Consider the following 6,627-nt stretch of genomic DNA (forward strand, 5'->3'; position numbering starts at 1 on the left):
TACACTTAAGTTTAAATACAGGATGTATAGTAAATATATCCTGTAAATACAGGAAGTATAAATTCAGGATGTTTATCAAGAATTTGTTTTGGAAGGTAAGATGTATCAGGATTTCATATTATCTACCAAATCTACATATAAATAAATATCTCTATTTGCAAACCATTGATATCAATCATGCATGTCTTATATGTATTTATCAGAATATATTGTCATGTTGTTCAAAGACACTATAAAATGATGTCTACCCCTATTAAAGAAACATTTTATGGCAAGTCTAATCAACCATATTTATAATCAACAAATATAACCAATACTAATTTCTACTTCCCAATCTTATAACATTTCACTGCCATTTCCTACATTTATATATGCCATATACACACAAATGTATACAAACACATGTATACGTTCTACATTTGTGATTGTGTTTATGCATACATGTACGTATGTATAAATAAAATTCCATGTGACTCCTGAAGTTGAGAGAAAACAAGTTTAATCATTCTTGGCAAATCCTTACAAGCCAGTAGAAAATAATTTGTTAAATGTGATCTTTAAGATAAAAATAAATAATAACATTAATAAAACAATTCCACAAAATGGAAGAAAAATACATTTAAAAAAATTAAAAACATGAAAACATAGTCCAAATAAAACTTAGGAGAAGGTGACAGAAAGCTCTAGCATAATGATATTCACACTAAGTGTTAATGAACATTATTTCCCTACTAAAAGGTGAATATTGTAAGATTTAGCTCAAATAATAACAACACAGAGCTGGCCACAAGCTACATAAGTTCTGGTTCCTTATTTATCATTTTCCGACAACACCTTGGCATGTATTTTCCCCACAGCCTGTTACTGCCCAGACAGGGTAGAAGTCTGGTGGTCCTTTGGCCTCTGCCTGAGTGAGTGGAATGGGGCCACAGTTCTGTCTTTGGAGGATTGCTTAACTATAGCTGTTACTTTCCAAAAAGTTTATTGTCCTGCCAAGCTCCATCTTTCTTGCTTCTTTAGCTAAAGAGCAAAGGCATTTGGGAGCTTTTTGAGTCTGAACCTTCTGACATCTCAGGGTTGTTATCTTCTGTAGATCCATGTTCAGATTATATGAGGTTAAAAGAAAATCCAGACAAACCATCCCCCATCATTTGAAGTCCTAGCATCCATAGTTTGCTTTCTCTCCACCTTTGAGAGGTGGATCGTAGACAAGGGTGAATGAGACTAGCATCTAATAATTGTGACCAGAGACAGACAATGAGTGAATGGTAGCTTGTAAAAATGGGATATATTCTTTCTCTCCCTGCATCCTTATCCTTTCAAGGCAACATTGCAGATTCTCTCATCTTTATGTAGAATCTCTTTTCCTTCATTTTGAAGCCAGGTTGACCACATGACTCTGTGTGGCCAAATGGGTTGCTAGAGTACATGAAGCAAGAGGAAATGAGCAGCCATTTTTGCACATCAGGGCTTGCCCCTCTTTGCTCCACTGAAGACCTTGTGGCTGCCATGTTCATGGGCTGAAGCTAGTCTGCTAGGGAATGAGAGGACACTTGAAGAACTGAGGTGACAAGCTAATAGTGAGTGAGTCCCAAGCTTGCCACTGACGCATGCATGATGCCAATCATGATCACCGGAGCCTGCCTCAGTCCAGAGTGACAATCTGACGGACTCCAGCCAAAGATTGATAATAGGCTAGATTGGTGATTCTTTCTTAAACTGAAGGTTTTGGTGTCATTTGTTAGGCATTAAAAAGTAACAAATTTAGACACCATGACGAAAGAGACAACATTATCAACGAAGAAAATAGTAGCAATACACATATCCGCCAATACAGTGGGTCCAGAATATAATGAAGAATTTCGTTAAAAAAGAAAGAAAGAAAGAAAGAAAGACAGCTCAAAGAAAAATAGTCACATACTTGAACAAACATTTTACAAAGAATATCCAAATATCTAATAACTAGAGTAAAAGGTACTCAGCGTCACTGGTCATCAGAGAAATGCAAACTAAAATCAGCACACATTTATCAGATTTACTAAAAGAAAAGCATTAGAAAATTTGAAGGATCGAGGAAGATGTTGCTGAGCAACCACATTCTCATAAACTGCTGGTGGGAGTGTAAACTGGCATTTTTAAAAACTGCTAGTCAGCATCAACGAAAGTTAAAAATACACTTACCCTGTTACCAAGCATTGTCACTCCTAGATATAAATCCAAAAGAAATGTGTCCATATGCTTATGAAAAAACATATTCATAGTAGCATTGTGCAAATGGCCCAATTCTCTCCAAACTAGACACAAATATCCATCAAAAGAGGAACAGATGGGGGCGCCTGGGTGGCTCAGTCATGTAAGCAACCGACTCTTTGAAATCTAAATGGCGGTTTTCCAGGGGGAAAGAATGATTATGAGGAAGCATAAAGGAAACCTTTGTGGTTCCAGTGATATTCTATTTCTTGATCTGGGGGTTGGTTACACAGGTGTGATCAATTTGGGAAAATATATTTATTAAAAGGATAGATATCACTTTGTTAAATGTTAATAAAATGATAAAATTAATAGCTGACAACACATTTAAATATTAACCAATATCTTCCTAAATAACAATAAAACAGCAAAAATATCTGAAAATGTTTTAAATCAAAGTAATTCCCTTCCATCTTACAAGGCATTTTGCATGTTATTTTTGCCTGGTACTTAGTCCAACTTTATTTAATATCCCTTCAAGTTAGACTTTATGATTAATTTTCTTGCAATACACAATCAATGCACTTTACATTTATTCAAATGTTTAACAATGTCTTTGCTACCATTCTTTGTACACATATTTGTGTGACTTTTGATAGCTCTCATTTTGAATATATAATTCAATTGTTCTTTCCACACTGGTATTTTAGCTGTGATTTCTGTCTGAAAATGTCTTTGTTTTTAATTGTTAGATGTTGTAACAGCTTATTCTGTTTGTTTTTTGTTTCTGTTAAAATGTTTAATTGTTATTTATTTGCATATAATCTGTATTTTTAAGGGTGTTTTTATGATGTACTTTTTGTCTTTGGTGTTCTGAAATTTCCCTTAATTTCTCATACTTAAGATTGTGGGCTTATTAAAGTTAAAGCTTCATATGAATACTGGAAGATTTCTTAGACACCTTTTTTTAAAAATACTACTTTTCCCATTCACTGTCTTCTCCTCTCTGGGATTGCCAGTGGAAATATGTTGGGATTTTTCATCCTTTTATACTGTCTTTTAAGTTGTCTTTCATACTTTCACTTTTTCCCCAAATCAATACAGCTTTTACTGCATCTTCAAAATATCACAAATAAGTCAGAAAAATCATCTGGCATCTTGCTGTTTCTGTAGCTGGACAACTTGGATCTTACTCATCAGGCTGCTGAACTGTTCCTTTTCAGAAGCATGGATACCACCCCCAAATTTTCTGATATTCTTGTTTTTAACTGTTGTGACTTGTTGAATCAAAGCAGCTGAGTTTGATACAAGTTCAAGGTAATTCCCTTCAAGAATTAACTCATCTTTCTGGGCTTGAGACACTGAACAAGTAGCACCTGGCCTCATCCGAGCCCTGCAGATATATTTTTCACCCCACAAATTTCAGATTTCAACAAGAGAACCACTCTCCTGAATAACAATGTTGATGGGGCAGTGAGCATGGATAGACTCATCTTGTAAGGGAAGCCCAGTGTAATGCCCTTGACCGTGTTCCGTACATGATTGCAGATCCTATGGACAGTAGCCAGTGCTTTTCTATTTCCCACCATTTATCAACTCAGAGCCTCTTCTTTTTCTTTCGAAGGACACTGAGTTCTGCACTGATGTGATTGACATCACTCCTCTGTGGCCCTTCACAGTAACAGTGTGTCCTTTCGGAGTGATGTCGACATTTTCTGGAATGTCAACAATCTGATTGCTGAGAATGGTCTTCATTCGCATAGTAGATATGGCAAAGGGAGCCATGCTGTCATCTTTTAATCCTTCTTCGTTGCATCAGTACAAATTCCAATGTATATGCCTTGAGTTAACTATTTTTCTTAAATGCATGCATTCTCCAGCTTTATACATAATTTAATATTTTTCTTTTTATTCTTTTTATTTCAGATTCTGTTTCATTTTCAAAAATGACTTTTTGCACTATGTATATTTTTGTTGTTTTTCCTCCTGCTTTTATATCTTTAATCATTTTAAACTTATTTTTATATAAAGATCAACAATTCCTTGATTTACTTTTTCTGCTTGCAGTATCTTCTGTCTCTTGCTTATGGTATGTTGTTTCCTTCTGAGGTGTGTAATCTCAAACTGTGAGTTCACATTTGTTAAGACTTTATCTGTGGAACAATACAAAGTCTAGTGAGATGATATAATCTGCTATCTTGCTGAAGGAACATCACAATACTGTACCCCTATTTTATGTTACTATTTAAGGTAAGGGATTCCAAGACCATGAGCTTTTCCCTGTTTGAAGATGTATTGGTTTGCTAGGGTGATCATGACAAAGTACCACAAACTGTGGCTCAAACAAGAGATTAGCACCTCAACATCTTAATTTGGGGGAGAGACATAAGTCACCTCATAACAACCAGATATTATTTATCCATTTTTTTAGTTTGCTACCTTTTTTTTTAAGATTTTATTTACTTGTCAGAGAGAGAGAGAGAGAGAGCACAAGCAGAGGGAGGAGTGAGCAAAGGGAGAAGCAGACTCCCTGCTGAGCAGGGATCGTAATGCAGGGTTTGACCCCAGGACCCTGGGATCATGACCTGAGCTGATCATTAGGCTTAACCACCTAAGTAACCCAGGCATCCCTATCATTTAGCATTTATAAAGGAAGGTCCACATATTTAGAATAAACTTGTGAACTTTCAACATATCTTGATAATCTCCAATGAAAATTAAATGAGAAAAAGTGATCAAAAAACTTTCTCCATCCTCAATTTTGGTAGATTAGGTAACACTGAGATGAGTTAATAAAAAAGTTAATTTTTCTGTTTTAAGATTATGGTAACTATAAATCTAATATGGAGAACTTAATGTAATTATTTAGTAAAATACATAATAAAATAACCAAAAACCAATTGAAGCATAAAAAAATCAGAGTTGAAAAAATGAAAATTACGTGTTGTGTTTTTAAAAATATCTCATATGTTAAAATGCTTGTTTTCTTTCTCTTTTCATGTGAGGCATAGCTAGCTAAAAATACGCAGCTGTCTCATATCCTCACGGACTGCCACACGTCAGAACATGTGTTCCCTTTGACATTTATCAGGCTGCTCTGCAATCCCAGGTGGTTTTTTTTTTCACATCTTCTCCTTTTATATGAATTATATTCATTCCCCCTACAGTCATTCTCACTGTTCCTTTCTGAACCCCAATGATCCCTTCTTGCTCTAAATTCCCAGGTTTTAATTATATTGTTCTCTGTTATTTTTCCATATTAAATTATCTGTAAAACCAGATCATAAAGGACATGATGTATAAGTTATTCACTCAGTGAAATTATCTTTTGTTATATATTAGATATCAATGCTTTAAGATGAATTGGATTCTTTTGAATTATACACATGCTTCCAGAGTAACAGTAACACTGAATGGCTTGATGATTTCTAAGCAAAAGGATGTATGGATGTTTGAGCTTTGGACTACCCAAAATATTACCTCAAACAATTGCTTAGAAACTTATATTCACTGAATTATACTGTATTCTAGTAATTTTTTTTTTTAATCTTCACAACTGGAATCAAAGTTCCTCCAGGGAGATTATTTTGTATATTTAAATTTATATATGTGATTTTTGCCATAATTAATGCTTAGTTACGCTAATGATTTTACAGGCATGGAAAAGTTCTTGTATTGATGAATAAGTAAACAATTTCTTACCTAGATGATGTCAGATAGATTATCAACAGTTTTGTTTTAACAGAGTATGTAGAGTAATGATTCGAACATGTGTTAGTATGTGTAGACTTATAACAGTGCCTGACACATTGGGCATTCTCTATGTGTTCGCCATTATTATTAGGCTCCCATTTTTGCAATACCCAACTAGATCTATCACAGCCCCTCATGTCAGTCAAATTAAAAAGACCTGTGGTCAACCAATTAAAAATTCACTGGACCTGAAGCCGAATTCTGGAGAAATTCCACATTGGATCAAGTTTGCCATGTAAATTCTGAGTCAGATTTGGATTCAGGCTTGAGATCAAAGAAGGAAAGTGACAGAAATTATTTAATGTTGGAAGTGTTAATTGGCATCAGTGTTTTTCCAACCTGCCGCTTTTCTGAAGCAGAGTGATCAGCAATATGCCACCTATATTCCCGTATCCACGAATGATGTTGATGTGCAGTGTTTCTTGCGATTAGTCTCCAGTTTCAACTAAGATAAAGATAGATAGCTTTGTCAAGGTGAGCAGTACTATAAACTATAAATGTTATAAAAGTATGGTTATTGGAAACCCAAACTATTTCTCAAATTTTTTCAACTTTTCTGATTCCATATTTATAGAACCTGAAAGATATTGCTGTATCTTAATCTTTTCTAGAAACAGGTAATCATTAGTTTCCTAAGTAAAATTTCTAGCTTTGAAATAAAGTAAAATTGATATTCATCTGTGG

At 34.6% G+C, this 6,627-nt stretch overlaps 1 pseudogene; it reads right to left on the reverse strand.

Annotated features, from left to right (window-relative positions):
- Positions 1-3,379: 3,379 nt before the first annotated feature.
- LOC111154276 lies at positions 3,380-3,945 on the reverse strand (annotated as a pseudogene).
- Between the last annotated feature and the right edge of the window lie 2,682 nt (positions 3,946-6,627).

Source organism: Enhydra lutris, unplaced genomic scaffold, assembly GCF_002288905.1.
Source record: "Enhydra lutris kenyoni isolate GAN:26980312 unplaced genomic scaffold, ASM228890v2 scaffoldscaffold36, whole genome shotgun sequence".
NCBI classification, from domain to species: Eukaryota; Metazoa; Chordata; class Mammalia; order Carnivora; family Mustelidae; genus Enhydra; species Enhydra lutris.